Below are 14,524 nucleotides of genomic sequence, written 5' to 3' on the forward strand. Positions count from 1 at the left end.
ATTATGTTTCTAATGTCCGCCATCTTTTCTTTGTTTGCATTTATACCTTTTGCTTAAGAAAAGGGGGGGATTTGAGAATAATTCTTGGTGTAGGGGGGGGTGTCAAGGGTGGAGATGGAATAAAATGCGTGACTTGTAACCAGCAATTAAGCCAATCGACGCGGTTGAGATGAATTTTACAAAAAAAGAGGCGTGGTTGAGACATTTCAGAACAAAGAAAAATGGAGGTCGCTTTTTCTAATTACTAACACATCCCCCCCCCCTTAATTCTCTGTTTCATATCGAATGAATCGAATAAAAGTTATTTATTACTTTCAGAGATTTCGCTGTATCAGTGGGCGGTGATTGAAAATCCTTTAAAGTTCTGATAGCTTTAAAGGTGTGGAAGACGATTTATTGTGTAATGAGAGCTTTCGAACAAACTCTTTCGAATGTTTTCGAACCAACTCTTTTGTTTCGATGGTTAAAAGAGTCAATGATTTTTAACAATCTATGTGACATTGAGATTTTAGACTTTCTTTTAGGAAAATAGCAAGAAAAATAATTATGGTAAAATTCCACCATAAATTGTTCGCGCATGGACGTCGCTGGTGTCTAATTTTTGAGGCGGGCAGAATTAAAATGCTCAAAGTCACACTTCTTCCTTAAATATCACTTCTAAAATCACTAATTGTCACAAAAGAGTCGCGATGGCTCAGGGGATAACAGTCGTAGAGTGTTGGTTGAGGCAAGCTTGTTCAGATCACGTCCAGGTCACCAATGTGGTTATACTATACTTATTAATTACTCTGTGTAATATATAACATATTTATTAAAGAATAATACACAAACACGAACAAGAATATTGTCGCACCATAGCGAGAGTTGTTGTTTTTTACCAGCTCTCTTAGTTGCTGCCAGTTTTTACAATGTTTTTCAAATTGTATTATGAATGCCCCACAGCGTTCGCCTCACAATGCAGAGATGACACCTAGCGTAGGCTGGTTGGTAAGAATTCTGCGTCCTCCTCGCATTCAGCGCTAACGTAAAATATCGTCAGTGGTTGATGGATCATGTACTGAAACATCCTTAGTAGTAGCTAAATAATGGGTAAAAATCCCTTTGCAATCTGGTTAACAGTGACAGGTTTTCGTGATTTTCTTCCCCATGTAACTCAAATGCGGGTTAGTTCCATCAAAAAGTCCTCCACGCAAGCTAATTTGACCCAAGAGTTTAGTTGACTTCTGGGTTGGTTGTTTAACACCTGTTATAAAATAATAAAATAAAATAATGTAAAATGTCACAAAAAATTTATTTTACTGAACATCTGCAAAAATACTAACCTCTTTTTTATTTTTATTTTCCCTTCTATAAGTTTATATCGATGGTAATTCATGTAAATTTCCTCTTCATGCTTCAAATATTGAGGGTGATTTCAAAAGATTTCCAAATATTCAGGCAGACGTGAACCCAGCGTGTGCCCCCCCCCCCCAATCTCACCCATGTGTTCGTGAAACAATAAATTAAAAGCGTTCGAAGTTGTCCAACAAATCTATTTCTAAGAAATTTGAGCTAAGAATTATTATTTTTCTAAGCATATTTATAATTTGCAAAAAAAAGCTTGTTCCAGTTTTTAAGCCAAGACAAGGTTTAAAGTGCACATTTTATTATGTATACTCACCGGATATACAGTCAGTCACAAAAGTCTACATACACCCGCTAATATTCGCAGATCTAGCACTTTACTAATATTTTTGAATATACAACTTTATTTTCGTTAACATCTTGGATAATAACTCATATCTAACAAAAAAATTACGAACAAATTCGTTAAAATATAACAAAAATTAACAACATATTAAATTATATAGTCGCAAAAGTCTACATACAGAGACAGAACAATACTAACTTTCAGAATTAAATGCCAAAAAATGTAACATCAATATTTTGTAGGACCTCCCTTTGAAATAACAACTGCCTGAATTCGGTTTGGCATCGACATAACCAGATTTTTTGTCGTCTCAGGTGTAATTCCAGACCATGCAAGCTCTATTGCCATCTTTAGGGTTTCCTTGCTTGTTACCGATTGCTCCCGAACTCTCCTATCAACTTCCTCCCAAAGGTGCTTGATGGGATTAAGGTCTGTGGACTGTGGCGGCGAATGGAGCTGTTTAGGCGTTTTATAGAGTAGCAGTTCCTTAACAATCTTAGCTGTATGTTTTGGGTCGTTGTCTTGCTGGAAGACAAAGTTGTTCCCAAGTCCCAATTTTCGAACCGATGGAAGTAGATTGTCTTTCAAAATGTTCAGGTATTCAAATTGATTCATTATGCCATCAATAAACACTGAATTGCCAACTCCAGCGGCCGCCATTGCTCCCCTAACCATAACACTGCCTCCACCGTGTTTCACAGTTGGAGTCAAATTTTCGGGATTCATTTCTGCGTTTTTTTCCTCCAGACTTTTCCGTGGTCATCACTCCCGAACACGTTGAACTTACTCTCGTCTGTAAAAACAACTGTTTTCCAAAAATTAAAATCTTGGTCAATATGTGCAGAAGCAAAATCTAGTCTCTTTTGCTTGTTAGTAGATGAAATGAACGGCTTTCGCCTAGAAACTCTACCATTGTAGCCGGCTGATCGAAGAATTCTACGAACAGTTTCTGGAAGCACTTTCCTTCCACTAGCTGTTGCAATTTGATTCGCTAATTTTGGACCACCAATTTTCGGATTTTTCTTCACTTTTCTTACTATAGTTCTTGCATCACGATCATTAAACTTCCTTGGACGACCACATCAATATTTGTTAAGCACATTTCCACGCATAACATAATTTCTGTAGATTGTTTGAACAGTTGACCGAATTTTTTTTTAAATTTTTGAAATTTCTGCATAAGATTTCTTTTCACATTTCATTCTTACTATCATATTTCGAAGTTCTAAAGATGTTTCCTTTCCTTGACTCATTCTGTTGAAGTTACAATGTCAAAAAATCTCGGGAAATGAAGATTAGAATAGATAACGAAACATGTAACTTCAAACTAAGACAATCTTTCAAAATAACTTCGTATGCAAATTTTTTTCCGTCCGCCAATCAGGTGTATGCAGACTTTTGCGATTTTATAATTACTATACAAATCACAAAATTACCTAGAAATTATTATTTCTGAATATTTTTATTATTGAAAACAAATTTTTTAGAGAAAACTGAAGGAGTAATATGATTTTCCAAATTGAAATTTAATTGCTTTTTGAGAAACCTTTATTTTGATCAGTGTATGTAGATTTTTGTGACTGACTGTATAATCGGTTCCAGAATCGAATCAGCACCTTTCAATTTTCAACTACAGAATAAATTATATCACGCCCTTGCTCTTGCGCTGAAAATCGGATCGCCTTACCGTAGTGAATGTCTTAGAACACGATATAAAATATATTGCGTGAAATTTAATGTGAAGAATAACCCCACAGCTGAACCCGGTTCAGGGTAAGATGCTCGGGTTATTAGAAAAATTTAGCAATACCGTCCATTTTAGATTCATTCATGTTAACGTTTGATCTGCATTGAGCAATTACAGAACAGTCACTGTACTTCATAGAGCATACGCATATGGCCGAAATGACGTCACCATTCTGCAATATAGGCCTAAATCTTTCAACTAAGTATTCAGTGAAATAAAATAATACGAAACTAAAAAAGAAGTTTATTGGCTGCCTTGTTAAGTTGATTTTTATTCTATTTTATAACCGGCGTTGAAACCCCAATCCATTTTTGGGTTTACGATTCTGTAGTTTTGTAATCTTGAATTAAACCCAGACTCCAAGATATCTCCCGGATCATGCATAGGAGCAAACTAACCTTCTTGGAGGATGTTTTAATGGGACCCAACCCGCATTTTGTGTTACATAGAGAGGAAAATCACGAAAACTTCTCACGTTCAGTCCGATGACAAGGGGGATTCGAACTAATGATCTGTCTATCACCGAGAAAATCAATACACCATAGGAGTGGAAGACAAAATTTTTAATGCAATTAGTTTCCCAGGCTTAGTCTGACGCATATTAAACTTACAAAGCCGAGATTAGACTAATAGCAATCGTTTTGCTTTAGACTTCATGCATTATGAATGTCGTATTGCTAATTGAAAAATCCAGCTCTTTGCCAATGTCACCGGCATTCTGAAATGCTCCAATAGAATCGAAAAAGTCTTTATGATTTTTTAATTTGCCTGATATTTTTAGGCTTATTCCTTACTACTCTAGGCATTCTGGGTATTGCCTGGACAAAATCAAGTCAATCGGGCAATGAATGGTTTATATTCTAATCAGCTTTGGCTTAAATTAAATGATCTCACTGTGGTAAACCTTAAAACTGGGACTGATATTGGACAGTTATTAAATCAGTTTGGTACTGAAGGCTGTTTACAAAGAGCTGGATTCATCAACAACACATACATAGAATAATAAACAAGAATCATAACATAGAATCATAAGCAAAAATTTTAAAATATGATTCTCTTTTTTGCATTTTCTGATGATAATAGTGAATACTATATTATTTATCGCAAGCAAGATATGAATATTCGCGCTATTTTAAAACGCAGATAAAAGTCTGGGAATAAAGAAATGTAATTAGTAAATGATCCCTCATAAGTTGACCGCGAAAATGGCAGCAATATATAACAATTAGAAGCGAGTCCTGTGATCATGGTTGTGAGTGGAAAAAGCGTCTGTTATTTGAGGACCATTCATTAATTACACGTTTTGCTTAGTTCTGAAAACCGTGATTTCTCAGAGTCTCCTTCATGTTATTCGAATGCCGCTAATTGTTGGCTCGCATTACGATACTGATTCTTTATTCTTTTCTTTGCTTGTCTTTTTTTCTTTTTTCTTTCCTTTTTTTCCCCCTATTTCTTTTTCTTTATTTCTAATCGTTTTATCGTAATTTTCGCAAACTTTTTTCACCACCTAGTTTCCTTGCCTTTTCCAGCCGTTTTAAATCACGAAAACACCTAACTAAAAAAATTTTTTATTGCTTTTTCAAATAGACGGAGTTTTTTTGAAAAGTTAGGAAGAAGAAAAACGTGCAGCTGAATGTGCAGAAAAATTTGAAATTGCTTAGGTAAGGTTAAAATATTATTTATTTCAGAAATAGTGACTTCTTTTATTTAGTTATTTAACAAAAACTAAAATAAATATTTTTTAACGAACACATACATTATGTGGTTCATTTAAAAATAAAACCAAAAAGAAATTTTTTAGAAAAAATCAACCCCAGATTTCAAAATTTATTTCTGAACTATTTAATTTATTAAGAAAACTGCTTTATTTTTATGTAATTACTTTATCAAAAGAAAAAAAAAATTGATATAATACTACGGTATGATCGAGTATTCACTAAATATATAATTTGTAATTGTTTAACTCTTTAAATTCGAGCCCAATAACTTAAAACTTTTAATGAATTATAACATTTTGATTTATTCCTCCCCCCCCCCCAAAAAAAAAATGAACTCTAGATTTCAAAAAAAAAATAATAATAATAACGTTATAAAATAATTTTATGTGGAATAAGATTACTGTTAAGAAATATTAATTGAAATTTAAAAATTAACCGTAGTTATTAAAATATTTACTTTACTAAAAAAATATGATTGCATTTTCATTGATAATATATTGAATATATTATTTAGCATTTTCATAGCAAATCTTTAAATATTTTGATCCAGGCTACATTATTTTAGATTTTAAGATAAATTTTGGATTTTGTTAAAAAATAAGAAAAATAATTAAAATCAAAAATTTTTTTGGAAGAAATAAGTTATTGAGATCCAGCTTAGGTAAAAATGAACTAGTAATAGTTTGAGCGAAAACAAAAATAGTTTAATTTCAAATTAAGCATCTATTTATGTCTAAAGTTTAAAAATAAAGTGAAGTTTTTTAAAATTAATAAAATTATTCTTTGACTTAAAATATGGGTTGTTGTTTTCATAAAAAAAAATACATGAATAAAAAGAAACACTGAATAATAACTTTAAATACGTCACCTGTATAAATTTTCATCTAACTCTTAAGCTTAACTTAGCAGTGAAAAATAAATAATAAAATAATTCAGAAATAAGTAACTATATAGATATATAAACATTTTGAATATAATCTTTCTATCAAAAAAAAAATGTTAATCATAGTACGTTATACAGTTTTTTATGGATGATAGTTAAATTCTTTTTTCTTAATGAGTTTTATTTTACTTTAAATTTAGCTGAATAAAGTTTCTGTTCTACTGTCGCTAATTATTATTTTTTAAAACATTGCTGATTTATATTAACTTTAATTTATTTATTTAAAGTAAATATAAACTTCAGATTTTTAAAAAAAATTGTAGTATATTAACTTGAAAAAATATTATTAAAATATAAGAAAAGAAGGTAGATAAAAAAAAAAAAAAAAAAAATGTTTTCTTGTGTTGCTGCATTTGGGAGGCAGATGGCAGCAGTGGTATCAGTTTGGTATAAAACTCTTCATTATTCAATTTCTCTCATTTGCAAGGAAAAAACAAACAAAATTTGAGGCATTTGATAACGCAAAATGTCTAACATTCATAATAATTAAAATAATAAAAGTAGAAATTCACAGCTTACGTAAAAAAAAAACTAACATTTTAATTTTCGTTAGGAAAAAAATTGAAGAATGTGATTTGGCGGTAGAATTTCATCAAAAAGGAGTTTCGTAATTGGCACTGTACAAGTGAATGAGCTAGAAATAAAATAAAGTTTCATTCAAAAAATCAATTTTATGTTATTTTATCTCATAAACTTTTTCTATCAATATTGTATTTTTTAAAAATTATCAATAGAATTATTATCCCGTGCTTTAATTTCAAAATCAATAATTTTCAAATTTTATAAGGTAATTTAGAAGGGTGTTTTTCCCACCTTATTAGAAGAACTTGTTTTAATTAATTATAACAATATTAAAAAAAAATGCAAATTTTGTATGAATAACATTTATATGTTTTACCTTTACCTATTTATTTTGTTTAACTTTTTTATTCATGTAGTTTTAATCTATAAATTTTTTTAGATGTGTATTTGATTTATATTATATTTTAGTTTTGTTTTCTTTAATTTTATTGATTATGTTATGCAGTGATTCTCAACCTTTTTTTTGTGGCGGCACACTTTTTACAATTTCAAAATTTGACGGCACACAATGAAAAAAATTAGTTTAAAAGTTGTTTACTTACCTATAATACACTGTGTTAAATAGTTTGTGATAATAATTTTGAATGTGAAATAAAATAATATGTACTACAAAAGCACATTTATTAAGGGATTAATTACTTCTTTCGACTAATTTTTGATTAGTTAGTAAAAGTTTTTTTTTGCTAGTTATTAATTGTTAACTTGTTTTCCATAGTTATTAACTGTTAGTTTTTTACATTAATTATTATTTTTTGTGATTTCTTGTTAGTTAGCTTTTTGCTAATTATTAATTGTTAGCTTATTTTTTTGCTAGTTATCCTTTGTTAATTTGTATTTATAACTATTAATTGCATAGCTTACTTTAATGATTAGATTTTATTTTCGCTTGGAAGTTAGTATTTAGCTTGTTTTAGCCTTTGTTAATTAATAATTTTAATAGTCATTAAATTTCCTAATAATTTCAACATTTTTTAAAATTGTGTGTCAAAGACAATTTAAGCACTTCCTTCTTATTTTAACTTATTTTAATATAGTCAGAGACAAGACAATCGCCCACAAAGCTCGTTCGTTCACGCGGTTAAAGCGTGGAAAAATTATAAAAAGTATATATATAATATTATATATCTATACACTTTTCTTTAGTTTAAACTTCACTTGTAATAAAAAAAGTAATATAATTTTTATTGTCTCATTTCTAATATTTGGTGGCACATTTTAAGAATTTGGCGGTACACAAAAGTGCCGCGGCACAGTGGTTGAGAATCACTGTTATATTGCTTAGAAAATAAACATCACGTATAGAAGATAAGATATTTTTATAGAATAATAATAAATAAAATAAGAAGATGCATAATTGCAATGTTTATTTATCTGTGAACAGTGCTTAAAAAAAAAAATTTTAAAAAAAAAAAAAAAAAAAAAAAAAAAAAACAGATCAACTCATATAACTTTTGATCTAATGATCGGATCGTAACGTTTCAGGACTCAATCTAAATGATTCGATCAGATTAATATGCTTACTAATTAGTACTAGCAGACAGTGTTTTAATTTACGAAATCAAACACAAAAATCTACTTTCTCTGAATAAAGAAACCCTTTTATCTAAGGATTTGGGTTTACGACTACTAATGTTCAACTCCGTAATCTTGAACCCAATCCAGAAGACAAGGGAACTCCTGGATCACAAGTATTGGAAGAAATTTGCCTTCGTGGAAGATTTTTTGATGGAACTAGCCCACATTGGCGTTACATGGAGAAGAAGATCACAGGAACCTCCCACGCTTAGCCTGACGGCAAGGAGACTCCAACCCATAATCCGTCTGCCATTGAAGATATTTCACGTCAGCACTGTGGTCGGTGCAAGCCGGATTACATAAATTAATTTTCTTAATTCACCTCATTGGAAGGCAAACGCTCTATCCCCTGAGCCATCACGGCTCAGGCCTCTGCGCTTTGGGGGGAAGTAAATTTTATGGTAAGTGAAACTACCCTGCATTTATATTACATGGAACGTAAACTTACTAAAATCTCCCACGGTCAGCCCGATGACGGAAGTACTCTACATAAAAAACCGACTGTTATCAGGGATGTTAGTGTAAGTTCCATGATCAGTGGACGACAGTAGTAGTAACATTTCATTTGCATTAAGCATCTTATTGCACTTAAATTAGACCTCAGATTTAAATAGTATTGCTTCTGCCACGGAAGTCCCTAGGCCGGGATAGTCTGGTCGGTAGGGAGCTGGGCCCATGTTCGAGAGTTCGTGGGTTCAAACCCCGCCGGCCGAAGACTCCCCGTGTAGTAAAGTGACGTTAAATCTGTCGAGTCGCAAAAGTCCTCCATGTTCCCGTAACAAATCCATACCTCTGGAGGTACTGGATTGGAGATCGATCATTCTCTGATTCAGGTCAAAATTACGATCTTTGGATGAATGAATGGGTCCGCCCTATAAACTGATGTATGGTGTGGCAGAAGTCGAATTCTTGGCCATAGAGGACGACACTGGAAAACAAGAACAATCGCACCCCCTCTGCCTAAACAGGCATACGTCAACAACGACACAACGGAAGTCCCTAGCCAGCGTGATATGTGTGTTCCAAGTTCAATAAGCCAGTTAGAGCAAACGAGGTATAGTCTGTCCATCGAAAGAGCACCGCTCGCCTGTCGTCAAGAGCACAGTGAATGGTTATGGTTACGAGGTTGAACTATTTAAAGGACTGGTGTTGGGTACATATTTAGAACAAGTTTTAGCAGGATAAGGTCAGAGAATAATCAAAAGTTTCTTTCTCTTAAATGTGCTCTTCTTTGTTTTCATAGCCAGAGTCTGTGGCGGGAGAAGTTCTTCAGATAGATAGACTATATTAACCCCTTCCTTCTTGCTCCCGTGAAAATGACGGGGTGAGGTTTCGCCCTCTATTTCTAGTTCCCGTGATATTGACGGGCTGGAGTGTTCAGTAGTATCACGCCAATAAGAATAAAACTATTTAATTTCTTTTGTCCCTAAAACATTTTATTTCTCATTTTGCACACCAGATGGCAGTACCAGGATATTTTTAAAGTAATTGTATATATAGTTAGTTTATTTTAAACTAGATGTCAGCAGTAATCAAATACGTAATACAAATACAAAAATCAAAAAAAAATAGGCACTTTTATGACCATTTTTCTGAAAATTAACCAATCGTTAAGGGGTTTACGAATGCACAACGCGAATGAAGTAGAGTCTCTTAATTGTTTCGGTTTGAATATTTATGTTTGGATCATAAGTAAGGAGATCTTCGAAGCAAGTAAGGAGGTTCAACCGGTTCTATTATGTGACAAACTCTGCTTTGTCAGTAGCGAAATGTTTGAGTCGCTCGCTTCAGAACCGGTTTTTGTTTAGATTCAGAACAATAATTATTAGGGAAAGAAAAAGTACTCTTATTAAAGTATTTACGTATTGATTTTAAGCTCGATTAACAGCTAACTTGACTACGCGACAAAATGAAAATTTGTCTAGTTGTCCATTAAGTAGCCTTCGCGGGGATTCAAACCTGGCTGGCATCATTGGTAAGCGATTTTCTATGCAAAATGCCAATCCCCGATGGGAAGGGGGTCCAGTGTCAGCAGCGAGAGGGCCCTTTCCAGATGGGGCACCACCTTTGTCTATACATTTGTTATTGAAATTCTGAGAATATTATCTTCAAAAATATACAATATAAGCAAGGGCACCCATAGAAATTTTCTCAGGTAAAGGAAAAGTACTCATTAAAATATTTAAAAAATCACGTATAAATTATGTTTTTTTTGCTAGTACTCTAAAAAGATTTCTTTTTCTAGTATATATTAAAATATTTTTACAAGTTTTATTTAATTAATAAATTTAACTTGCTGAACTTACATTTTTAACAATGCTTAAATTTTAATACCTAAAAAATTTATGAAAATCATATTTATTTAAAATGTTAATTAAATAACTCAGGAAAGAAAAAAAATGTTTTATGATTTTTTAATTTTCTCCTGTTTCTTTTTTAAATATCTTTTAATAAGAAAAAAATAAACGATAATTATAGCATTGAATCTAAAAATGCAACTTATAAGCTAAGTTTATGAGTCGTAATAGATATAATATGATTCTCTGTTCAAAATTTAAAAAAAAAAAAAAAAAAAAAAAAAAAAAAGAATATTTAAAAACATAATGTACTTTTTTTTTTCTGGAAGGTGCCCCATGAATGCAATAATTCGTAAAATTTAAAAGAATACTGTACTCGATAAAAAACTGGACAAATCTTTTTTTTTCTCTTCTTATCTTATTCATAAATACTTTTCTCAAAAGTTCTAGAAAGAAATCTGTATATGACTGAATTTTTACCGAAACTTATAAATAAAAAGGAAAAATTGAGTTAAAAATTAAGCATTCTTTGCCTTATGATAAAGAAAAATTTTCCGAAACCGACTGAATAATTCGAATTTATCCATGCTGCGGTTTCGAATTTTGGAACACTTGCGCAAAAATACTTCAGAAACCGTTTAAGAGGAAATATAATCCCAAGTTTACGCTTTCTACCCCATCAGCAAAAACAAGACAAAAATTTTTTTTTTTTCTTTTAGGATCCGGCAAATCTTTTAGAATAACTTTAATAAAATATCCAGAATTTTGATTCTAAATATAACTTCTCACATATAATCGTAGATTCTAAAATCTAGAGAACGGAGCATAACATTTCTAAGTTCTCAAGAACAGAAGTGTTATCTATTCAGGCAGCTGTTATGTATAAAAAGAGATTTTATAATAGAATTCTCGAGAATAAAAAATATCTGTGTAAAGTGTGCATAGGGAGGTATTTCGGTGGTAAAGGGTACACAGGAAAAGTATAGCTACACAGATGGACGTGTTTTAGATTTTCTTTTGGAATCGCTTAATCTGGGGGATAAGGGGATATCAAGAATTGTGAGGGGAGGGGAATAAAGGGGTGGTTGAAGAAATAGTGCGGACGTAAACGATGTTCGAAATTGAAAATATTTTCCTTTTGGATAAATTCGAGATCGTCTTCAATTGGTCTCAAGAGCCACATTTGGCGCAAAATTGCTATTTGAGGCTGAAACTTGCAACAATCGTCAAAAGGAGTATTTTTTTTAAAAATTTAATTAATTTATTTTTTATTTGATCTTTTTCGATGAACAGCTTATCAAAGTTGTAGGTTTAATACCATAACGCTTACTATTGTACCTTTGTAGTTTTGAGCCCAACTCTGAAGACAAGGAAACCCGATGTAAATATTGATTTTTAACTGGCGTTAAAAATACGATATTTTGGCTAAATATTAATTTCTTATTCATGACATTTTTGGAAATAATAAACTCTTAGCTATCTAAACAGACTTAGTTTTTATTTTTTAATAAACAAAATGCAAAAGTATTGACAAAAGTGACTAAATCTTTGACGTAGAATTTTTATTAAATTTTTTTTTTCATTATTTTGTATTAATTTAGGACAAAATGAGGGAAAATATCATACTATGTAGCGTTGTAATAATTTATGGTTATGAACTTGATATTAAAACATATTACTATATTAAGACACAGGTGTCTCTTTCTGCGTTAATGGTAATATTTTCTAAAAACGGCTCACTTCCAAACAATAATTTTTCAAATTTTGCACATATTTGCTGTTGTTTAGATCTAAAAGAAGGAGTTATCCATCGTTGAAATGTGTAGACTATGACTACGAGTCATAGTCAATTTCTTTCGCATGGTCAGTCAATCTTTTTATTCTATAGTCAATCCTAGTTCAAATCTAAGCCTTCTTAAAGAAAATTAAGCATTCCATGTCTTTTGAAACAAACCCATTTTCATTAAGAAGTCTTTGAAAGAAATTTCTAGTTTCCGTTGAAATGAGAGGAAAACCTCTCGTGATTAGTACTACCGCAATGGTACTTAAAACCAGCACCCTTTGACTCCGTCACCGACTGCGCTCTTTGGTAGCACAGTCGGTGAAGCGAGTTTGATTCTGGCATCCGACTTAACAACAGGAGTGTATACGTTGAAAGGTGCACGCTAAATCTGTCGTAGCATTTTGTTCATTGTGGTGTGAATGTCAGGAGAGAAGGGAACCAGCTCAAGTGCTGTCCACTTCGTCTGACCAGGGTCCAAATCGCGTCGCATTCCTGTCATGGCTGTTGAAAGATAAAGCCCTTAAAACGGGATAGATAATTGGGTGGTATGTGTGGCACTTAAAACTATCATTGACATAACGAGTTTAACAAATCTTATGTAACAATGTGGAAATAACATGGCAATCAAAAACAATGAAACCTGCCTAGAAAAAATATATTGTATATTCTCGATATAATTTTAACGAATTCTTTTTAACACAGCCATATAATAATGCCCCCATTGAAAAGTTACAATGCAAGCTAAAAGCATTTCTTTTTTTTTTCTTTTTTTAATGAAAATGCTTACTTTTTTTTCACATGAAAATACTTAATTCAGTATTTTTCTTCCTTTTCCTATGAAAATACTTAATTTTTCTTCCTTTTTCACATGAGAAAGCTAATTGAGATTTATTTTCCTTGAGTTAGAAAAAACTAACTTATTCTTTTAGTATGGTATGAAAAGGCTTACTTCATTTTATTCTCTCTTTTCGTATGATGAAGCTTACTTAGTTTTTAAAATGCTTTTTTCTTTCTTTATCGGTGAAACGTAACTATAATGAAATTTTTGTGTGAACTCGTAAACTAATATCTTACTTTCAAAACACTATTCCAAAGCAAAATACAATCACGCAAATACATCAAATGCAAAACAATATGGAATATTATACTAAACCTATTAACAGGTGCTATTTTCTAAATAGAAAAAATTAATAGTTTGTAACATTATGGCGATAAAAAAAATTTTTTTTATTATAGAACAATTATAAAACAAAAACTAAATTTTGGCGATTAACTGAAAAACACTTCTCCAAAAGTTTCGAGCAACCCTACGAAATTTGCCAATACATTACCATCTTTGCCAAAGTAACAACCAGCTCTTGAATAGTCAATGGGTTTTCTCCGCCAAACTTGGCTTAAAACAGTCTCAGCAAAGAAATCCGCATTGCATTATGGATGTTTAACTGTTTAAAGTAGACTGTTTTATGCTTTTTTTTTTTCTTTATACATTTCCGATCTGATTTTTCCTATAAGCATCGCGGACTAAACAAGTTTAACTAATAGTTTTGGCATTAATGAAATGCTGAAGCCGTTTTATCAACAAAAAAAATAAAAAATGTAGGGACGAAAGCATTCAACTACAACTGCTTGAGAAAATAAGAAGCAAAGACATTATTTTTTAGAAAAAGAAAGATATATTTTATTCAAATCTTTAATTTTATCAGATATAATGAAAAAATTATTTTGTAACTCAATGACCGTAAATCTCAAACTCACTATCTTTGTTAAATAATTCCAAGAAACAGAAGAGGTAAAGAAACAGAAGAGGATATTACTTAATTAAAAACTGTCGCTTAAAATATAAACAAACTGGAAATAACAGTCGATTTGTTTCGAGCGCTAAAAAAAAGGCTCACATTTTCAAGACTTGTCAGACGTGAATTAGAAGAAAACAAAGTTATTTAAAAAAGAAATAATAAATCGTAAAATTGGCAACGAAAACTAGATGCCCTCGAATCTTGCTTTATTCATATAAATGATAATTCCTTTGTTAACGACATTTGTTTCTGATTTGACATTGTGAAAATGCATCCCTCGGCCACTGTGGTTTTTCGTGTTCTGTTTTTCATCTTTTTTCTCTCTCGGCTACTGTGGATTTTCTTGTTTTGTTTCAATTCCAAATACATAAATTGAAGAATTATATAAAGTTT

Source organism: Parasteatoda tepidariorum, chromosome 9 (assembly GCF_982258835.1).
Source record: "Parasteatoda tepidariorum strain Cologne lab strain chromosome 9, Ptep-v5.0, whole genome shotgun sequence".
Classification (NCBI taxonomy): Eukaryota; Metazoa; Arthropoda; class Arachnida; order Araneae; family Theridiidae; genus Parasteatoda; species Parasteatoda tepidariorum.